Below are 22,007 nucleotides of genomic sequence, written 5' to 3' on the forward strand. Positions count from 1 at the left end.
AAAAGTGATGTTTGACCTGAGATCTGAAGGAGGCTTTAAACGGTCTGTGAGTGGCTGTTTGGGGCTGCAGGGAAATTATTCCTGCTCTGGTGGGAAGAAGCGTGCTGGCCTGTGGTAGAAATCCCTATATCTGGGGGAAGTGGAAAAACTGGTGTAACTGGAAGGTGGGGGGCTGGGTGCAGGTTGGATTAGCAGCGGGTGCAAGATGAGCACAAAAGAATTTGAATGGCATAAAATGCTGTCAAAGCATTTAGAATCCCTGAGAGACTAGGTACAGTATGAATTCAGAATAGAGCGGTTTGCTTCTTATCGCCAGTCTTTTCCAACTCAGTATAAACCAGCACTTTTAAAATGGTCTGTAGAAAAGAAAAAAGAAATTCTTTTCAGCCTGTGCCATGTGTCTGGATATAGCTGGTTAGAAAATTGGAAGTGTGTCCAAGTACAGGAGTAGCTTTGTAGCAAGGCTTTAGGATCAATTTCATCTCTGACATATATGGAGTAATCTCATAGCCACTTGGTTATGAAGCAGATTTTCAAGTCACAGGTCCCCCTCAGGATGGTTTCACTGAGGAATGGTGTTCAGTGGAGCTTATAGCAGAGCTAGATTTGCACTAGAGACCATCTCTGATTTGTATTGATCACAGCCACCTTTCAGGGGGGCAAAGACATTATGCCTCATCAACTCTTGCTCTCAGTACATGTGCTGTGTTAGGAGTTTGAGACAGATATTTCTATGTCCTTTAGAATAACTTGATTTGTCTTTAAAGAGAGACCAGCAGAGTTGTCTTTAAATAGCAAACATGCATGTGCATGTCTGTTTGGCTATCTGTGGCAACAAGGCAGGACCCCTGGGTTCTATTCAGCCTGGCCCCACCCCCATCTTGTTGAGACACTATAGGCAAATCACTTTAATCTGTCTAAATTTCTCTATTTATTGGAAAGAGAGTACCTGATAATACAGCCACTTTATAGGGCCTTGGAAAGTCTAATTAACATTTATGAAGCTATTTGAGAGTTCCATGAAACTTGCCTGGAAGGGGAAAGGTGTAATAGTGAAGATACCAGAAGTAATCATTTAAATTTTGAGCTTGTACCTTTCTAATTTGGGTTGACACCGAGTGAACTTAATACTTAGAATTTGTATTTTATAGGAATACATTTTAAAAATTCCTATACAGTGTCTTCTTTGGGAGGACAAAATGATCTTGGCTATCACCACTAGAGAATACATGCTTTAAATGTACTTTAATTTTAATAAAATTTAGCAAGTTGATATATATATTTTTTTTACCAGACTTAATTGGGGGTGGGCAAGAAATTAGTTTGAAATTAACAGTTGGTAATCTGTTAAGATGCACATAAAAATTGAATTAATGAGGGAGTTTGGAATCTGGTAACTGGTAGGTTATATGTTTATTTAAAGCCACATGGTAAGGAATGTGCATTTATTTTGCTTCCTTATTAGATGAATTTCAATCATGCACAATTTAAGCTATGTCTTGTCTAACAGATGGATCTTTATTTACTTGTGGAAAAGGGATTGGTGAGATTTTTAAACAAATGGCTTGCAGAGAATTCTTAATGTGTAAGGAAAACTGGGGTCAGAAGTGTTGTTTGACACGAAACAATGCTGCTTTCTCCCAGTGCATCTTTGAAACAAATGTTTAGCTTGTCTGTGATTGTTGGTTGTTTCATCTGCATTTGTTAGACGTCAGAGGTGGTTGGCATTAATATTCCTGGCAGAAGCAGAGGCAGCTCTAGGATGTGTGAAATGCTGATCACTCACAGGGATGCGCTGCCTCTTTAATATCTTGCTTGCAGATGAATTTTCTAGCTGACCACGCTATTAAGAGCTGCCATCAATCACACAGGCTCCCAGTTCCGGCTGTCGGAGGGGAGGGAGGATTGGAGTGGGTGGAGGCTGGGCAAGCAACGAAGGAGATAAAATTGCAGCTGGCATTGTGTGTGCGCGCACCCGCGGCGGCGGCCAGCAGGGGCGCGCGTGGAGCGGGCTGGGCTCCAGCCCGGGTTTTGCCGGCCGCCGCCGTCGCGGGGAGTCTGCTCTTTCTCTCCCGGCGTCTGGGTCACCGGCATGTGGCAGTGCTGGCCCGGCCTCCCGGGCTGAAGGAGTGCGAGCTGAGTGCCGCGGCCGTGGGCAGCAGGCTCGGGCCAGAGCGGCCGCATCCCTAGCCGCGGGCGGGGCCCCGCGCGGCCACCGCTTCCCGGAGCCGCCAAGCCGCTGGGACCTGTGCTAGCGCTGCGGTGCCCTGCGGCCGCTCAGGCCTCCTTTTGTTTTAGCAAGTGCACTTCACTCCCAGAGCCCCCACCTGCCCGCCTGCGCCGCCCCTTTCCGCGGGTCCGGAGTTGGCGGGGCCCTGCGCCGGAGGAGGAGGACCAGGCCCGCGGGCTCAGCTCTTGCCGCCAGCGGGCCGCAGGCAAGTGGCCGGCGGCCTCGTGCGTCGAGGGGGACGCGAATCTCGGGCCAGAAAGTTGGACAAGTGCGGGCGGGGGGCTCGGGGTGGGTGCACGGAGTGTTCCAGCCGACCCTACAAAGATGGAACTTGGGTGTTCCTAAGAATGATGATGGCTTTCCAGGAACTGGGAGTCAGTATCTGCCGTGTCCCATTGCATTTCTGTTGGGCTCACTAGTTTTTAAGTAGTCCCAAACTCTGGAAATCTCAGTTAAATAAATCGAACCGAAAACATTTTTTGGGAGGCGGGGAAGAGAAAACACTATTTAAAAATACATGTATATGTATATATTTTTATTTTTTTCTTCTGAAAGGAAAGTGCTTTTGAAGCTGAGCGGAGTATAATGCAGAAGTCGCTCTTTGATCAGAAACTTCATTGCTTTACTGTGGAATAAAAAGTTTAAAAATAAAATGAATTTGATGGACTTGATTTGAGGCTACTTAAGTGACAAATGAAATTTTCTTCTTGGACCAAACTACTGTTATTTTGCCAGAGTAGCTAAAATGCGGAGGTAGTCTTGAAGATTGTTTCACGTTTAAATTGTTAAAAGAATTTTTTAGTGTGGGGTGCTGTCTTCCTTGTTTCTCCTCTCTGGTTTACTCAACTCTTGTTTTCTGAAACTGTAGGGAGACCTGCTTGACCACTTTTTGTTTGCTGAGAAAGAAACTCCTGTAATAGGTTACTTTGTTTTACTTGCAGCCCTTAAGCGTCCCTGGCGCACATGTGCCCCGCGCTCTGTGGGCATTGTTTGGCTGGAGGCCTCTCAGCCACACGGAAAATCTAAAAAATGGTCTGTGAATGAACACGGGTGTCTACAGAGAAATTCCATTTTCCCTTTGAAATTGTGTGCCTCTGTGTTTTAAGATTGAGACACTGAGTAAAAGTTGAGAACAGATTTAACAAAGTCCTCACAATTCTGTGCCAAGATTACTGTTTTGAGTTCTGGCTTTTTTTTTTTCCTCTTTCTGGAAACTCCAAATTTAAAGTAGACATGATTTGAAACCTTACAGATGGGAACAATATCCCATGTAAGCACGTTGATCTGTGGGCAATTATTTCCAGAAGCACAACCAACTCTACATTTTTATGCATGTGTTAGACTTGGGCTCTAAGAGGCAGTTGCCTTTCTGAATATTTACGTTGCCTAGTAAATTACACAAGGCAGATTTTTAGATGCTTAACAGCAACTTCACAATAGTGTGGGGGCAGCAGATTTGAGCTTGTATTTTTTTTTTTCTAGCTCTGTAATTTAGTAGTGTTTAAACTATTTTATAAAGATCCCTGGGACCAGTGAAAGATGGTTTTTCAGTCCAGAGCAGTTGAGTGCTCATTGTACTCCGGCAGGCGCTGGCGCTTGGCAGGCTGCACTTGAAATGTTATTTGATCTGGTTGCGTGATAGAATTGACCAAGATTACACTTTTTCCCTCCCCGTGGCTGATGAAAGCAATGCAGCAGCGAGAAGTGTTCAATAACATATTTAAAGACTTAACCCACATTCATTCACTCCAAGATTTCCAGAAAAAGGCCGTTTAGATTGTCTTGTTTTGTGGTTTTTGCATTTATGAATTGAGGCAAGAGCTGACGTAATGTAGCTGTACCACTTCCTTTGTGTGTTTTTGTAGTGTATAGGATATGTTCCAATCTACATGGTTGTGATTATTTTTGAAATGCCTGAGAGAGGGAGGGAGGGAGTGTGTATGTTGTGTGTGTGTGTGTGTATTCCCCTCACCCCCATCCTGGTACCTTCAGCTATATGGCAATTTATTTTTTACATCGTAGGTTAGGGGAAGGAAGACTGTGATGGTAAACCCCATCAACTTGTCAGTAAGGTTCAGTGAATTGCCTGTGTGTGATGCAGACTAGCTTTTCATTTTAATTAGTGCAACTGTGTACAGCTGTTAGGTCAGAATGCATTGGCTGCTCCTGCAGGGTAGTTTTATCTTACATTGAAGGTTTTATGGACTTGACTGGCTGTGTTTCTTAATTCCTCTCCCATGCCACCGTGCTTGCTTTTAAGCAAATGATAGAACAAGAGAAGCTTTTGTTTACTTATTTAATAGTTGACTTGTGAGAGATTTATTTTTGGTTTTGAGGAAATTGGTAAACCATGTAACTTATTAGTAGGTATTATATTTACCATGCTTTTCCAAGGCCAAAGGGTTTTGCTTGCTATTGTGTAGTCTCAGAAGCCGATGGAGCCATTCATTTTATAATAACATAGGAAGCCAATATTTTGTGTAAAAATCAACAATAAAAAATGGGTTCTTTTTTTTACTAGTCTAGGATTAGTTTGTAAAACTCAAGCAGAAATAAATGTTGGCATCATTGGAGATAAGGTGGCTAGAATGTTTCCCCCTTGTCTCTTACCTCTTGTTACATTGTACAAAAGGACCTGAGCAACCCATTGACTAACAGCAGTTTGGCCATGGGCTGGGTGGCAAATAGAAGCTTTTAGACATGTCTGCTCAGGGGCATGAGTGGCCAACTTGATATTTTATAGTGTTATTGTTTCAAGTTATTAGAAAATATTTATGAGTAGATTTGAGTCTTTTCAGGCTTTTCAGGCTGTAACATATATTGTAATGTGACTGACATGGGTTCTCAGTGGTCTGGTCTATTTACTGTCTGCTTTCCTGTTGAGTAGATACTACTGTCCAGAGCTGTTATTATCTACTGCATTTATTTTTATTTCTATTTTTTATTTTGTGAGATGGAGTCTCACTTTGTCACCCAGGCTGGAGTGCAATGGCATGGTCTTGGCTCACTGCAACCTCCGTCTACCGGGTTCAAGTGGTTCTCCAGCCTCAGCCTCCCGAGTAGCTGGGACTACAGGCGTGTGCCACCATGCCTGGCTAATTTTTGTATTTTTAGTAGAGACGGGGTTTCTCTCTGTTGGCGAGGTTGGTCTCGAACTCCCGACCTTGTGATCCACCCGCCTCGGCCTCCCAAGGTGTTGGAATTACAGGCATGAGCCACTGTGCCTAGGCTATCCACTGCATTTTTGAAAAGGAGCAAAAGTCGTAGAAACAAACTTGATTGAAATCTGTTTATGACTAAAGCTGATATTATAAATGTGATGCCTTTGTCAGAGGCCCAGTTTGCTGATAGAAAATGGGGGCTGAGGGTTGTTGGGGGGGTGGGATCTCGTGGGGGTGGCTGGGTAGAAAGAGAGCTTGTCTTAGACTAAGATATTTTTTAATTGATTGGAGAAATTGGTCCATCTTCAGACAACCTGGAATGAAGCAGTCGAGTGCAGTATTTTCTAGAAAACGTGATAATTTCATTATAACTTATATTGAAAATGTTTTCTCTAATTAAAAGAAATTAAAACATTTAGATTGGCAACAGACTGCTGAATCCAAGGAATAATGGAGGGAAGTAGGTATCCTACATCCAATTCAAACAGGTTATAGCACAAGTTCATTTGTAAGTCTTTTTCCAGATTATGTTATCCAATTCCACATATTAATGATGATTGGGGTCTTAGACTTGCCCTCTAAAATCTAATTAATCCATGAAATAGTTGACATACTTAAATATTTATAATAAAACAATAATGTTGATGCTTAGTCAATAGGAAAATTAGCATAATTTTACTCAATTTTTAATGTTATCATTGAACTCTGGTGTAATTCATTAATTTATTCAGTACAGCATAATGATAAATAGGCTGAGTTTGAGTTCTATTCTTAGTTCTGCCACTTACTCACTGTGACACCTGGGGTCAGTTATTTAACCTCTGTGACTGTTTTCTCACACCAGAAAAGAATGAGTCTACCTAGAGGGTTTACGAAATGCTTAGGACCATGCTTAGCATGGGGAAACAGTAAATAGCTAACATAGTGAGCACTCATTATGTACTAGGTACTGTTTTAGTTGCTGAAGATACAAAAAAGATGAAGTCTCTGTTCTCATAGCATTTATTTTCCAGTGGAGGAGGACAAAACAAATAAAGATGAGCATGATGATTTGTGAAACTTACAAAGATAATTTCTGAGCAGGTCAGTGAGCCGTGATTGCACCGCTGCACTCCAGCCAGAGTGACAGAGCAAGACCCTGTCTCATTGAAAAACAAAAAAGTAGAAAACATTTAATTTTAGAGTATTAATCAGAAGCTCCTTGTTAAGATAATAAGAATATAATGGATAAATATGGGAGATCATTATAAAAGTAAAGTGTTGGGGCCAGGTGCAGTGGCTCACATCTGTAATCCCAGCATTTTGAGAGGCCATATTGGGAAGATCTCTATCTCTGGGGTCCAAAAGTTCAAGACTAGCCTTGGCAATGTAGCGAGACCCTGTCTCTATCTATTAAAAAAAAATAAAAATAGAAAAAGTAAAGTGTTTATGCTGTTAATGATTTGAAATAATCACTTGTTCTAAAGCTGAACAATTAGATTTGTTTCTCATATCTTGTTTTCCACAAGATGAATGAGCTTTTGTAGTTGTAGTTTTAAGAAAGAGTCCATTTATATGTGACTGGTGGGCTTCAAAGGAACAAAAGAGTGTAATATACTGTGCATTTGAAAAATTGCTTAAGTCAAAAGCCTCCAGATGGTGTGTGCTGCTGTGTTCACAGCTGTATTTACCAGTAGCTCACCACATTATCTACCAATAATTTTAAAATAGCTGGGTAGAAACAGTGGTATATTCAGCAGTAGTGACTTTACTTGTATGCCTTTTAATCAAATGACAATGAAAGTACCTCCTTTTGCATGTTCTTCAGGATTTCTTAGTTGGGGCAGTTTATGTTTTGCACAAACAACCTGAGTTTTACATACAGAAGCAGATAACCAAGTTATTTTTATGTGGTGGTCTCTCAGGAATGAGGCTGGAGAAATTCTGCTGATCTGTATCACTCAAAGATGTTCTTGTTGTTTTACTCACCAGCTTTATAATTTTAAACATTTAAAAGTTAAATATAGACTACTCTGCCTAAGGAATAGCCATTCTTTATTCCTTTACTTTCTTAATAAACTTGCTTTCACTTAAAATGTTAAATATATGTCATTGATAACTTATACATAAATAATATTATAAGGTGAGTCTTATGTGACGACATTCTTTGGCATTACCAACAAAAAAAGACAGGCCCTTCAATACCCAGATCTACTCCCTAATATGAACTTTTTTTTTTTCTATTCCAAAGATTTAATACGGGTTCTTTTGGAAGGACTCAAAATTTTAAATCTTACTATTTTTGGCCACAGATACTACTGTTCATTTGCTTAGTAAAGTTAATGGTTTGCCTAAGTTACATGTAAAACATAGAAAAAGAGTTCAGAACATTATCCAGGAACTTTAGAAAGTTGTGTGTGGTAGGCCGGGTGCGGTGGCCTGCGCCTATAATCCCAGCACTTTGGGAGGCCGAGGCAGCGGATCACGAGGTCAGGAGATGGAGACCATCCTGGCTAACATGGTGAAAAACCCTGTCTCTACTAAAAATACAAAAAATTAGCCGGGCATGGTAGTGGGTGCCTGTAGTCGCAGCTACTTGGGAGGCGGAGGCAGGAGAATGGCGTGAACCCGGGAGGCGGAGCTTGCAGTGAGCTGAGATCACACCACTGCACTCCAGCCTGGGGGACAGAGTGAGACTCCATCTCAAAAAAAAAAAAAAGTTGTGTGTGGGGGTGTGGTTGGGGGAAGAAAGATACATGTGTATTTATTTATTAATTAATTAAATTATACAGAAAAACATATCTAGATTGAACATTTGAACAATTTTTTCTTTTTGTTTTTGCTGTTTATTTCTTACTGTTACCTTCTTTTTTGAGTGGTAGGAAAATGACGCAGACAAGTTTTCATCTTATGTGTATGTTTTTTGGCTACTTACCTAGGCAGCTTCCTTTCTTTCAGAGCCTGTGCTCTTTCCGCATCACATAGTTTAGAGTAAATGTTCAGTAATGAAATATTCGCCTTTCTCGATATGTTAGATGTTCATGGAAGGGACTGTAACAGTATTTATTCTTAAGTTTGTTGAGTGCAGGAGCAATTTGAGTTTGGATCTTATTACTTTTTTCACTAGTACCTCCATTACATTTTATTTACATTTTTTTCTTTTTGATAATTTCAACTGTTTTTATTTTATTTTTTATTTTTGAGACGAAGCCTTGCTCTGTTGCCCAGGCTGGAGTGCAGTGGCACAATCTCAGCTCACTATAACCTCTGCCTCCTGGGTTCAAGCTATACTCCTGCCTCAGCCTCCTGAGTAGCTGGGGCTACAGGCACCTGCCACCACGCCCTGCTAATTTTTGTATTTTTAGTAGAGATGGGGTTTCACCATGTTGGCCAGGCTGGTCTCGAACTCCTGACCTCAGGTAATCCACTCGTCTCAGCCTCCCAAAGTGCTGGGATTACTGGCATGAGCCACTGTGCCTGGCTTTCAGCTGTTATTTTTAGATTCAAGTGGTACATGTGTAGGTTTGTTGTCTGAGTATATAGTGTGGTGCTGAGGTTTGGGATATGAATGATCCCATTAGCCAGGTAGTGAGTGAGCAGTGAGCAGAGTACCCAACAATTTTTCAACCCTTTCCTCCCCACTTCCCTCTCCAGCGGTCCACAGTGTCTATTGTTGCCACCTTTATGTCCATGAGTACCCATTGTTTAACTCCCACTTATAAGTGAGAACATGTGGTATTTGGGTTCCTGTTTCTGCATTAATTTTCTTAGGATAATGGCCTCCAGCTACATCTATGTTGCTGGAAAGGATATGGTTTCATTTGCTTTAACGGTAGTATAGTATTCCATGGCGTATGTAGGTACCACATTTTCTATTTGTTTGTTTATTTATTTATTTATTTTGAGACAGAGTCTCACTCTGTCGCCCAGGCTGGAGTGCAGTGGCGCAGTCTCGGCTCACTGCAACCTCTGTCTCCTGGGTTCAAGCGATTCTCCTACCTCAGCTTCCCAAGTAGCTGGGACTACAGGTGCCCGCCACCACGCCCAGCTAATTTTTTTTGTATTTTTAGTAGAGATGGGGTTTCACCGTGTTGGCCAGGCTGGTCTTGAACTCCTGACCTCAGGTGATCCACTCACCTCAGCCTCCCAAAGTGCTGGGATTACAGGCGTGAGCCACTGTGCCCAGCCTTGTTTGTTTATTTGTGAGACAGTCTCACTCTGTTGCCTAGGCAGGAGTTCAGTGGCACAATCTCAGCTCATTGCAACCTCCACCTCACGGGTGCAAGCGATTCTCTTGCCTCAGCCTCCTGAGTAGCTGGGATTACAGATGTGTGCCACCACACCCGGCTAATTTTTATCTTTTATCTTTTTAGTAGAGATGGGGTTTTACCATGTTGCCCTGGCTAGTCTTCCAACTCTTGAGCTCAGGTGATCTGCTCACCTCTGCCTCCCATAGTGCTGGGATTACAGACATGAGCTACCGCACCCAGCCTGTACCACATTTTCTTTATCAGTCCATCATTGGTGGGTTCCTAGGTTGATTCCATGTCTTTGGTATTGTGAATAGTGCTGTGAATAGATGAACATATAAGTGCATGTGTATTTTTGGTAGAACGATTTAATTTCTTTTGCATGTATACCCGATAATGGGAAATCTCCAAACTGCTTTCCACAGTGGCTGAACTAATTTACGTTCCCACCAACAGTGTATAACTGTTCCCTTTTATCCACAGCCTCACCAGTGTCTGTTGTTTTTTGACTTTTTAATAATAGCCATTCTGACTGGCGTGAGACGATATTTCATTGTGGTTTGGATTTGCATCTCTCTGATGATTAATGATGTTAAACATTTTATCATATTTGTTAGCCACTTGTATGTCTTCTTTTGAGGAATGTCTGTTAATGCCTTTTGCTTACTTTGTAATGGGGTTATTTGTTTTCTGCTTGTTGTATTGTTAAAATTCCTTATAGATTCTGGGTATTAGATCTTTGTCAGATGCATGATATGTAAATATTTTCTGCTATTTTGTAGGTTGTCTGTTTACTTTATTGACAGTTTTGTTTTTTTGAGTTGGAGTCTCACCCTGTTACCCAGACTGGAGTGCAGTGGCGTGATCTCAGCTCACTGCAACCTCCGCCTCCCAGGTTCAAGCGATTCTCTGCCTCAGCCTCCCAAGTAGCTGGGATTACAGGTGCCCACCACCATGCCTGGCTATTTTTTTTTTTTTTTTTTTTTAGTAGGAATGGAGCTTCACCATGTTGTTCAGGCAGATCTCAAACTCCTGACCTCAGGTGATCCGCCCCTCTGGGCCTCCCAAAGTGCTGGGATTACAGGCATGAGCTACCATGCCTGGCCCTTTGTGTTGATAGTTTCATTTGCTGTACAGAAGCTCTTTAGTTTAATTAGGTCCCAGTTGTCAATTTTTGTTTTTGTTGCAGTTGCTTTTGAGGGTCATAAATTATTTCCCAAAGCCAAGGGTTGGAATGGTGTTTTTAAGGTTTTCTTCTGGGATTTTTACAGTTTGTGGTCTTACATTTAAATCTTTAATCCACCTTGAGTTAATGTTTATGTATGGGAAAAGGTAGGGGTCCAGTTCTGCATATGGCTAGCCAGCTATCCCAGCACCATTTTTTGAATAGGCAGTCCTTTACCCATTGCTTGTTTTTGTCAGCATTGTCAAAGATCAGATGGCTGTAGGTTTATGACTTTATTTCTAGGTTCTCTATTCTGTTTCATTGGTCTGTGTGTCTGTTTTTGTACCCGTACCATCCTGTTTTGATTACTGTAGCCTTATAGTATAGCTTGAAGTTGGGTAATGTGATGCCGCCAGCTTCCCCCCCCTCCCCCTTAGGATTTCTTTGGCTCTTTGGGCACTTTTTTTGGTTCCATATGAATTTTAGAATTACTTTGTTTAATTCTGTGAAAAATGACATTAGTAGTTTGATAGGAATAGCATTAAATCTGTAGATTGCTTAGGAAAGTGTGGTCATTTTAATGATTTTTCATTTTAATGATTCTTCCAATCTATGAGCATCAAATGTTTTTCCATTTGTGTCATCTGTCATTTCTTTTTTTTTTTTTTTTTTTTTTTTGAGATAGAGCAGTGTCACCTAGCAGTGAATGCAGAGGTATGATCTTGGCTCATTTCAACCTCTGCTTCCCGGGTTTAAATGATTCTCCTGCCTCAGTCTCCCGAGTAGCTGGAACTACAGGCATGTGCCACCACGCCCAGCTAATTTTTGTATTTTTAGTAGAGATAGGGTTTCACCATATTGATCGGGCTGGTCTTGAACTCCTGACCTTGTGATCTGCCCGCCTCGACCTCCCAAAGTGCTTGGATTACAGGCATGAGCCACCCCGCCCAGCCCACCTGTCATTTCTTCTAGCAGTGTGTTTTAGTTCTCTTTGCAGAGATTTTTCACCTCCTTGGTTAGATGTATTCCTAGTTATTTTCTTTCTTTACGGCTATTATAAATAGGATTGCATTCTTGATTGGCTCTCAGCTTCAACATTATTGGTGTATAGATATACTCCTGAGTTTTGTACATCGACTTTGTATCCTGAAACTTTACTGAAGTTGTTTATTGTACCAGGAGCCTTTTGATGGCGTCTTTAGGGTTTTCTAGGTATAGAATCATATTGTCAGCGAAGAGCAATAGCTTGACTTCTTCTTTTCCTGTTTGGATGCCTTTTATTTCTTTCTGTTGCCTGATTGCTCTGGCTAGCACTTCCTGGCTCTTTGAATGGAAAGGGAGAACTAAAAGTGTGGAAAAATGTAAGGATTAAAGCAATCTGGCCCTTTTTTTTTTTGGCAAAGAAAACCGGTGTTCTTCAGTTTTGCTAACAGGCCTAACATTTAAGCATTTAGGTAAGTAGCATTCTATTTTATATGGTGGATTAAAACATTAAAAAATTTTAAAACATTAAATCAGTAGACTAGTTTTTAGAATGATTTTGGGTTTACAGATAAATTGAGTAGAAAGTACAGAGTTCCTGCATCCCCCCAAACTCCCAGTTTCCCCTATTAACATGTTGAATTAGTTTGGTACATTGTTACTGTTGATGAGCCAATATTGATACATTATTTGTAACTAAAGTCTATAGTGTATGTTAAGCTTCACTCTTGGTGTTATACATTCCATGGGTTTTGAAATGTTTTATGACATGCATCTACCATTACAGTATCATATAGAAGAGTCTTTACTGCTCTAAACATGCCCTATGTTCTCCCTATTCATCCCTCCCTCTCTGCCCCCAAGCCCTTGGCCACCACTCATCTTTTTTAATATCTCCATAGGTTCGCTTTTCCAGATGTCATATAACTGGACTCATACAGTATGTAGTCTTTTCAGATTGGTTTATTTCTCTTAGCAAAATGTACTTAAGGTTTCTCCATGTCTCTGTGAGCATGATAGCTCACTACTTTTTTTTTTTTTTTTTTTTTTTTTGAGACAGAGTCTCGCTCTGTCGCCCAGGCTGGAGTGCAGTGGCGCGATCTCGGCTCACTGCAAGCTCCGCCTCCCAAGTTCACGCCATTCTCCTGCCTCAGCCTTCAGAGTAGCTGGGACTACAGGCGCCCGCCACCACGCCTGGCTAATTTTTTGTATTTTTAGCAGAGACGGGGTTTCACCGTGTAAGCCATGATGGTCTCGATCTCCTGACCTCGTGATCTGCCCGCCTCGGCCTCCCAAAGTGCTGCGATTACAAGCGTGGATAGCTCACTACTTTTTATCACTGATAATATTCCATCATGTAGATGTGCTGAAGTTTATCTGCTTACCTACTGAAGGACATCTGGATTGCTTCCAGGTTTTGGCAGTGATGAGTAAAGCTGCTTTAAGCATCTGTGTGCAGTTTTTTGTGGTGAGATAAGTTTTCAGCTCCTTTGAGTAAATACGAAGGTGTGTGATTTCTGTGTCCCATGGTAAGAGTATGTTTAGTTTTGTAAGAAACGGCCATGCTGTCTTCCGAGGTGTCTCTAGCATTTTGCATTCCCACAAGCAATGAATGAGAGTTTCTGTTGCTCCACATACTTGCTACCATTTGGTGTTGTCAGTGTAGTGGATTTTAGCCCTTCTTAGTTATTAAAAATTTTTTTCATGTAACTGCTCATTTCTGATGCCAGCTCTGTTACAGTTTTTATTTTTCTCTACTATTTGTCTTGGAGCAGGAGAAACGAGGACCATAAATCTTATGTATTACATGTGCCTCATTCTCTGTCTTGTAAGCGGAAAGCATAAACTTTAGATTTAAAAAGGAATAATACAATCTAATTAGATTTTTAAATGGGCATAATTCTGGTACAGTGATAGGTTAAAATATGCTACAGTAAGCCCTTTGTATTCTTGGCTTCTGTGTCCACGGATTTAATCAACTGTGGGGCAAAAATGTTTAGAAAAAAACACAAATTAAAAAATACAGCGTTTATATTGTATTAGGTATTATGCGTAATCTAGAGATTCTTTTTAAAGTATACCGGGCTGAGTACGGTGGCTCACACCTGTAATCCCAGCACTTTGGGAGGCCTAGATGGGCAGATCACTTGAGATCAGGAGTTAGAGACCAGCCTGGCCATTATAGTGAAACCCTGTCTCTACTAAAAATACAAAAATATTAGCCAGGTGTGGTGGGAGGCACCTCTAGTCCCAGCTACTCGGGAGTCTGGGGCGGGAGAATCGCTTGAACTGGGAGGCAGAAGTTGCAGTGAGCCGAGATCACACCACTGCACTCCAGCCTGGGTGACACAGTGAGACTCCATCTCAAAAAAAAAAAAGTATATGGGAGAATGTGAGTAGGTTACATGCAGATACTATACCGTTTTATATATGAGTGTCTGGATATTGGTATCTGTGGAGGTTCTGGAACCAATTCCCCTTGGATACCAAGGGATGACCGTAGTATTAATTTGTTAGTGGTTCCATATAAGTGTTATTTCCCCTCAGTTTCCCTGTGTTCTTCATTTTCAAAAACATTTCATTTTATAAAACAAGGGGATACTTTTCAATTTTTAGAAATAAACCCATTCTGCCGAGGTCCTTATTTGCTAGATCTATGTAGAGTTAAATGTTTGTATTATTTTCTTTATTTATCGAGGACCATTTATTTTAATGATCAAGGAACTCAGAAATGCAGAAGATTTGATCCTGTCCTTGGAGCTTGTAATATATCCAGTAATAATTGCAGCAGTGCATATTCAAGGGCTTACTATGCAACAGGTACTGTGCACTTCTTAGAGGAGGTTAGAACTACTTACAGGGTAAGCTAAGTTAGAGCGTTTGACTCTGCATTTATCCAGTACTAGCTACTTGTTGGAATTTAACATCAGCCTAATTGTGGCATATAAGTACCCAGTGCCTTGGTTGTTAAGATGATTTGGATAGGCTCTCTTGATGGTTATGTAGTTCATTAATTCTTGTTACAGGTCCTTAACTTTATTTTTGTCAGGGACTTCTTTGAGTATTGGTGTAATTTATGATCTTTCTCCCAGAACATAATTTGTGACTGAGTACATAAATTGCAGGTGGTTTATGTAGCCTTTGAAGCCTATCCATGAACCCTCTCATTAAGAACTCCTATTCTGGTGAGCCATAGATCTATGTTTGAATTACTAGGAAGGCTTTGCATTTCTTATTTTTGGCAGGTTTGCTTTACTTGTATTGATTTGAGGCCATTGACTTGTACGAACCCTTGTGGAACAGTGTTTGTGTATACTGAGTGGTTTATAAAGGGGTTCCCAAGGCTGCTGTTCACCATATTAAACTGCTTTCTTTATGAGGACATAGAGATAAACTTTTCTTAGCTCTTGGTACCAAAAAAAAACAGACCTTCTGAGCATGTGGTTTGTTTTCTAACTTACAGATTTAGAATCCTGTAACTCATCAAGTTTCCTTTGAGCCATTTGCTTATAAAATTTTGGCCGGCTGGGCACGGTGGCTCACGCCTGTAATCCCAGCACTTTGGGAGGTGGAGGCAGGCAGATCACAAGGTCAAGAGATCGAGACCATCCTGGTCAACATGGTAAAACCCCGTCTCTACTAAAAATACAAAGATTAACTGGATGTCGTGGTGCACGCCTGTAGTCCCAGCTACTCAGGAGGCTGAAGCAGGAGAACCGCTTGAACCTGGGAGGCAGAGGTTGCAGTAAGCCGAGTTTGCACCACTACATTCCAGCCTGGCGACAGAGCGAGACTCCGTCTCAAAAAAAATAAATAAATAAAAATAAAAGATAAAATAAAATTTTGGCTACATCTAACAGAAGGTACAAAATGAACATGAATACATACTTTTATGTAGCAGCTCATTCATGGTTTTATCTTTTCGATTCTCCTCCTCTTCTATTTTTTTCTTTGTTCCAAGGAAAAGAGAAGCAATATTGTATAATTAAAAGTAAAGGCTTTGTAGCCTGTGTGACCCGTGAAACTAGGTGTGTGATCTAAGGAAACTATCCACAAAGGTAAATACTTAATACTTCTTAGCTATTATTCTCCACCAAATACCCTCATCTGTTTTTAAATTTTATTTCACATTGTCTAAATCTCGGTAAGCTACCTTCAACCCCCTTTAAAGCCATCCTTTAAAACTGTCTTTCTCTCTCGATACAAAGATTTAATTTCTGCCTAGAGACAATCAGTAAAGACATTGTGTAGGCGAGTGCCGTGGACTGAATTGTATTGCCTCAAAATACCTATGTTCAAGCCGTAGCTTTCCGTTCCCCAAGTGCTATAGTATTTGGAGGTGGAGCCTTTGGAGGGCAGTTAGGTTTAGATGAGATTCTGAGGGTGGGGTCCTCATGATGGGATTAGTGTCCTTATGAGAAGAGGAAGAGAGACCAGAGCTGACCAGTGCTCACTCTGACATGTAAGGACACAGCCCCAGAAGGTGACCATTTGCAAGCTAGGAAGAGAGCCCTCACTGAGAAACTGAATCTGCTGGCACCTTGATCTTGGACTTCTGAGACTCCAAAACTGCAAGCGATAAATTTTTGCTGTTTAAGCCACCCAGTCTGTGGTATTCTGTTATGGCAGACTAATACAGAGCATAAATTTTATACATGCAGAAGATGATCAGTATGTTACTACAGAGACTGAGCTTTTTGAGAACGAAATGAGGATTATACTTCTCTTGGCAGAAGACTTTAGACCTACTGAACAGCCTTTACTGGCCTCTAGCTCTTTCCTTACAGCTACCTTCTGAAGGAGGCAGAACAGATGTTAGCCTCTTGGGTTACACAAAATAAGATCCAAGTGTAGGGCAGTTCATTGAGTTTCCCACATTTACAGTTTACATTTTGGAAATGGCTAAGCCTGTTAGTAGTTTTTTTTTTTTTTTTTCCTGTATCCATTGCTGCTTCTATGGGCACCTTAATTTGTCAGTCTTATAATCGCTTTGCTTAGAAGAATATAACCTTTATTTTTAGTCCCTGTGGTAATTTGATTTTCACGGTGAAGAACTCTCTCACTTCTCACATTCTGGCATGGGAACTGAAACTTCAGTGGGGAAATTATTTAATTATCTTTCCTGTCTCAGGGAAAAAATATGAATTCCTTGGCCTGCTGTATAGATTTGAAGTATAAAATTTCTTCGAAGTGTCATAACCCTAAGAAATGTGATATTACCTGAATTAGTACTTGTGATATTGTATCCTTTCATTTTTATACAGGTATTGGTTTGTTACTCAGTCTTGCTGATGAATGTCTGTAATAGGATAGAGGAGTTATTTGTAGCTGTCTACAACCAGAAAATTGCTGTTTATTTTAGTCAAAGTGATTCGAGTATGTCTTCATCAAAGGGATAAAGCAGGAATGTCGGAAGCTATAAACTTTAGCCAACTAAAGAAGAAAAACAACCAAACCAAAGGCCAAAAACTCCATCCTCAATTCTGCCCTTGATTCTGAAAGAATTCTGAGTCTCTACAAAGTTTATATTCATAAGCTGTCAGAACATACTTAATTTGCTCCATTTTCCATTGAAATTTCAACAAAGAAACAAAATCAAATTTTTACTTGATAAAACTGTTTCTTTAGATTAAAAGCTTGGAATAGATTTTAAAAAAAGCTTTATTGAGAGAAAATTCCTATACGAGATAGCTCACTCATTTAAAAAGTATACAAATCAGTGGTTTCCAGTATATAGCTGCTCCTTGAATTAAGATGGAGTTGTGTCCCAGGAAACCCATCCTAAGTTGAAAATACGTGTTGAAAATGAATTTAATTCACCTAACCCACCAAAATCCATAGCTTAGCCTAGCCTATGTTACACATGCTCAGGACACTTGCATTAGCCTACAGTTGGGCAAGATCATCTAACATAAATCCTATTATATAAGAAAGTGTTGGATATCTCCTGGTATATATGTATGAATGGATGGATGGATGGACAAATGGACAGACAGATGGATGTTTTGCCCAGTGGCACAATCATAGCTCCCATGCTCAAGTGATCCTCCCACTTTAGCTTCTGGAGTAGCTGGGAGGCTACAGGTGTGTGCCACTATGCCTGGCTAATTTTTTAATTTTAATTTTAATTTTTTTTTTTTTTTTTGAGATGGAGTCTTACTCTTTTGTCCAGGCTGGAGTGCAGTGGTGCAGTTTCGGCTCACTGCAACCTCCACCTCCCGGGTTCAAGGGATTCTTCTGCCTCAGCCTCCCAAGTAGCTAGGATTACAGTAGCAGGTGCTGCGCCCAGCTGATTTTTGTATTTTTAGTAGAGACAGGGTTTTACCGTGTTGCTCAGGCTGGTCTTCAACTCCTGAGTTCAGGTCATCCGCCTTTGCCTCCCAAAGTGTTGGGATTACAGGCATGAGCCACCATGTCTGGCCTTAAATTTTTTGTAGAGATAGGGGTCTCATGTTCTCCAGGCTCCTCTCAAACTCGTTGGTTCAAGCGATCCTCCTGACTTGGCCTTCCAAAGTGTTGAGATTATAGGCGTTAGTCACTGTGCCCTGAACTGAAAGTGAAAAATGGAGTAGTTGTGTGGTTACCTAGAGTATGTTTTCCACTGAATGTGTGTCGCTTTTGGACTGTTGTTAATTTGAAAAAATCGTATGTTAGACCCTCTTAAGTTGGGGACCATCTGTGTTCATAGAGTTGTGCAACCAGGACCATATTATTAGAAATAGATTTTTATATGGCAGTTCTTGGTGATTAATTGAATGCTGTTAGATAATCTTTTTGTGTAAATTTGTACCTCTGTGAATAAGAATATAAGATGTTCTACTTTTGCAATATATAATTGGCTTAAGGCATTAAAACCCTGCTTTTGTTTACTGTGGTCTGACATAAGGGAGTTAACTTCAGCCTAAGGTTATTAAATCCTTCAATGACTGATGACTCCCTTCAAGTTATGTGCGATGAAGCAATTATGAATATGGTGTGAAAATGGGATGTAATCTCTTTCAACACATTATTTGGAGAAATTACAACTCTCCCCAAGTATTGTATATTCAAATATGTTAGACACTGACCATTTTCAGCAGTTTGTTAAAGAATTTTTTATTTATAGTAGAAAGTCAGAGTCAGTGTTTATGTCTCAGATTTGGTGAGTTTCTTAGTGTTAATTCCCAATTGGTTAATAAATATCAAATGGGCCCTTAAGGCTCCTGAGCAAGTCCATTCACTTGTGCAGTTTCTTAGTTGCCTGCTTCATACATTGTCCTTTTATACTTCCTCCTTGGCCTCATGGTGGGCTTCCTGCTTACATGAGAAAATCAGAACAGTCTTAAGAGCCCTTCTGCAGACTCCTACCACATCTTGCTACCTTCCAGGGCATCCTGTGCTTTCCCCACTGCTTGTGTATAGACCAGCTGTTCAGGGAACTCTCGGAGGCGCCACCCGTGCCCTCTCACATAGTAATTTCCTGTCTCATAATGTTGATGTTTCATTCTCCGCTGGATCTTTCCCAGCAGCATACAAACATGCCGCTTTTCTCCAATCTTAAAACAGATACAAACTCCTTTATTTGGGTCCCATTTACTCTGCCAGCTATTGCTGGTTTTTCTGCTTCCTTTGCAGCAAAACTTCTCAACAAGAGTTTTCTGTACCCAGATCTCCAGTTCTCCTTTCCTCTTAAATCCATCCGTTGTTGCTCCAGGGAAACTGCCCTTGTGATGATCACTAAGGCCTCTGCACTGACTGTTCCTTCTGCCTGGGATATGTTTCTCCAAATATCTGTAGCTCACTGTCCCGCTTTCGAGTCTCAGTGAGAGGCCTACCTTGACCCTGAGTCTCGGCTCTACTTTGTCCTTACTCTGCTCTGTTTCCCCTAGAGTACTTGTCTTCATCACAAACTACATCTTTATTTTATTTTATTTTTTTTTGAGACTGAGTTTCGCTCTTGTCACCTAGGCTGGAGTGCAATGGCGTAATCTCAGTTTACTGCAACCGCCACCTCCCGGGTTCAAGTGATCCTCCTGCCTCAGCCTCCCAAGTAGCTGAGATTACAGGCTCCCACCACCACACCCAGCTAATTTTTGTATTTTTAGTGGAGATGGGGTTTCACCATGTTGGCCAGGCTGGTCTTGAACTCCTGACCTCAGGCAACCCACCCGCCTTGGCCTCCCAAAGTGCTGGGATTACAGCCACCGTGCCCGGCTACATCTTTATTTTTTTTTATTTTTATTTTTATTTTATTTATTTATTTTTCTCTTTAATTTTTAATGACCAAAACAAAGCATCTAAAACCGCAGTTTCTGGAAGTTTTATTGCTTATTGTCTTGTTTCTTCCACCAGAATGTAAAGTCCTGAATGACAGAGAATTTTGACTCTTTGGTTTACTGCTCCATCTCCAGCACATAATAGGTGTCTGATAAATATTTGTTGAATTTCTACATAATTCCCTAGGATGCATGGCTTTAAAAATTACCTAAATGCAGGCTGGGCACAGTGGCTTACACCTGTAATCCTAGCACTGTGGGAGGCCAAGACGAGTGGATTGCTTGATCCCAGGGGTTCAAGACCAGCCTGGGCAACATGGCAAAACCCCATCTCTACTAAAAATACAATAAATTAGCCAGGCATGGTGTTGTGTGTCTGTATTCCCAGCTACTTGAGAGGCTGAGGTGGGAGGATTGCCTGAGCTTGGGAAGTCGAGGATGCAGTGAGCTGAGATTGTGCCACTGCTCTCCAGCCTGGGTGATGGGTGTGAGATCTTGTTTCCGAAAAAAAAAAAAAAAAAAAAAAAGAAGAAAAAAATTACCTAAATAAAGAGTTTAAAATGTTATCTTTAGTCCAGACCTACTTAGCTGCCTTCCTTGTATCTCCACTCAGAAGATACAGCTCCACTCAGATGTCCAGTAAGCACCTAACACTTAACATGTCTAAATGGAGCTCTGATGTTTTTCCCCAAACCACATATCATTGTGGAGTTTTATTTTTAGCTTCTTCAGCCAGCTGGGTTTTATGCACCAGCTTCTTTTCTTTGGTTTATACATTGTACCACCTGAAAAACCAGCGGTAATTGGAGCAATCTTAGGTTATTTAAATTAGTCTCATTTGGCATCTCTAAAGCAGTCACATTTTTGGACATTGAAAACAATTCTAAACAGTAGAGTAGCTGGGACTACAGGGGCGTGCCACCACACCCGGCTAATTATTTTTGTATTTTTTTTGTATTTTTAGTAGAGACAGGGTTTCACCGTGTTAGCCAGGATGGTCTAGATCTCCTGACCTCGCGATCCACCCACCTTGGCCTCCTAAAGTGCTGGGATTACAGGCGTGAGCCACCGTGCCTGGCCTTAATGGATAAATCTTTATTGTGGATTTTTTAGGATTATTTGTATTTTGTTGTTTTAATACTTGGAAATATGGTTGTAGCTTTCAAGTAAGGAAGTAATGATAATTGTTATTGAAACTTGGATGACTTTAAAATATTTTACTTACCTTGTACTTAGCAAATATAAAATGCTTCCTGGAAAGCCTTTCTGTGTGTAGTAGGTAAACTGTTGAATCAGGAAGTGTGTAGTTTAAAAGTTCCTCTCTATGGAAGCATCAAATTAGTTCTTTAAAATCCAAATTTGGGCCGGGTGTGGTATGTCACTCCTATAATCCCAGTGCTTTGGGCAGCCTAGAAGAGAGGATTGCTTGAGCCCAGGAGTTTGAGACCACCCTGGGTAACATAGTGAGACCTTGTCTCGACAAAGAGTTGAAAAATTAGCTGGGTGTGGTGGCACGTGTCTGTGGTCCCAGTTACTTGGAAGACTGAAGCAGGAGGATTGCTTGAGCCCAGGAGGTTGAGGCTATAGTGAGCCATGATCGCGCACTGCACTCCAGCCTGGATCACAGAGCGAGATCCTGTCTCAAATGAATGGAATGAATGAATGAATGAATGGATGAATGAGTAAAGGGATTTCCCACCCATCGCTGGTATTTAGCTTCTGGAGGTGACCAATTTGTTTCCTGTTTATTGCAATTGCAGGAGGCAAAGATGGTTGTGACGGGAAGGCTTCTCGTAGTGAGAGGTGGGTTAACAGCTCATAGGGAGAGGTGGATTAACAGGCATCAGATTGTGCTTGGGTTTGATTATCCTTTGTAGGAGCTATACTTTACTATTTCACCAAATACTTTTTTTTTTTTTTTTTTGAGACGGAGTCTCGCTCTGTCGCCCAGGCTGGAGTGCAGTGGTGCAATCTCGGCTCACTGCA

At 41.0% G+C, this 22,007-nt stretch overlaps 1 protein-coding gene across 12 annotated transcripts in view; it reads left to right on the forward strand.

Moving 5' to 3' along the window:
* The window catches only part of RERE (arginine-glutamic acid dipeptide repeats), a 467,189-nt gene that overhangs the window by 111,684 nt on the left and 333,498 nt on the right, over positions 1 to 22,007 (forward strand). For 2 of the 12 annotated variants that reach the window (XM_063631889.1, XM_063631894.1), the window contains exon 1: positions 2,102 to 2,435. The exons of 8 other annotated variants lie outside the window; for them this stretch is intronic. The gene's annotated coding sequence lies outside the window, so the exon portion shown is untranslated. Of the gene's footprint in view, positions 1 to 1,974; positions 2,436 to 22,007 lie in introns of those variants that run through there. 2 more of the 12 variants (XM_063631893.1, XM_063631884.1) reach the window with 2 other exon arrangements.

This window comes from Symphalangus syndactylus, chromosome 22 (assembly GCF_028878055.3).
Source record: "Symphalangus syndactylus isolate Jambi chromosome 22, NHGRI_mSymSyn1-v2.1_pri, whole genome shotgun sequence".
NCBI lineage: Eukaryota > Metazoa > Chordata > Mammalia > Primates > Hylobatidae > Symphalangus > Symphalangus syndactylus.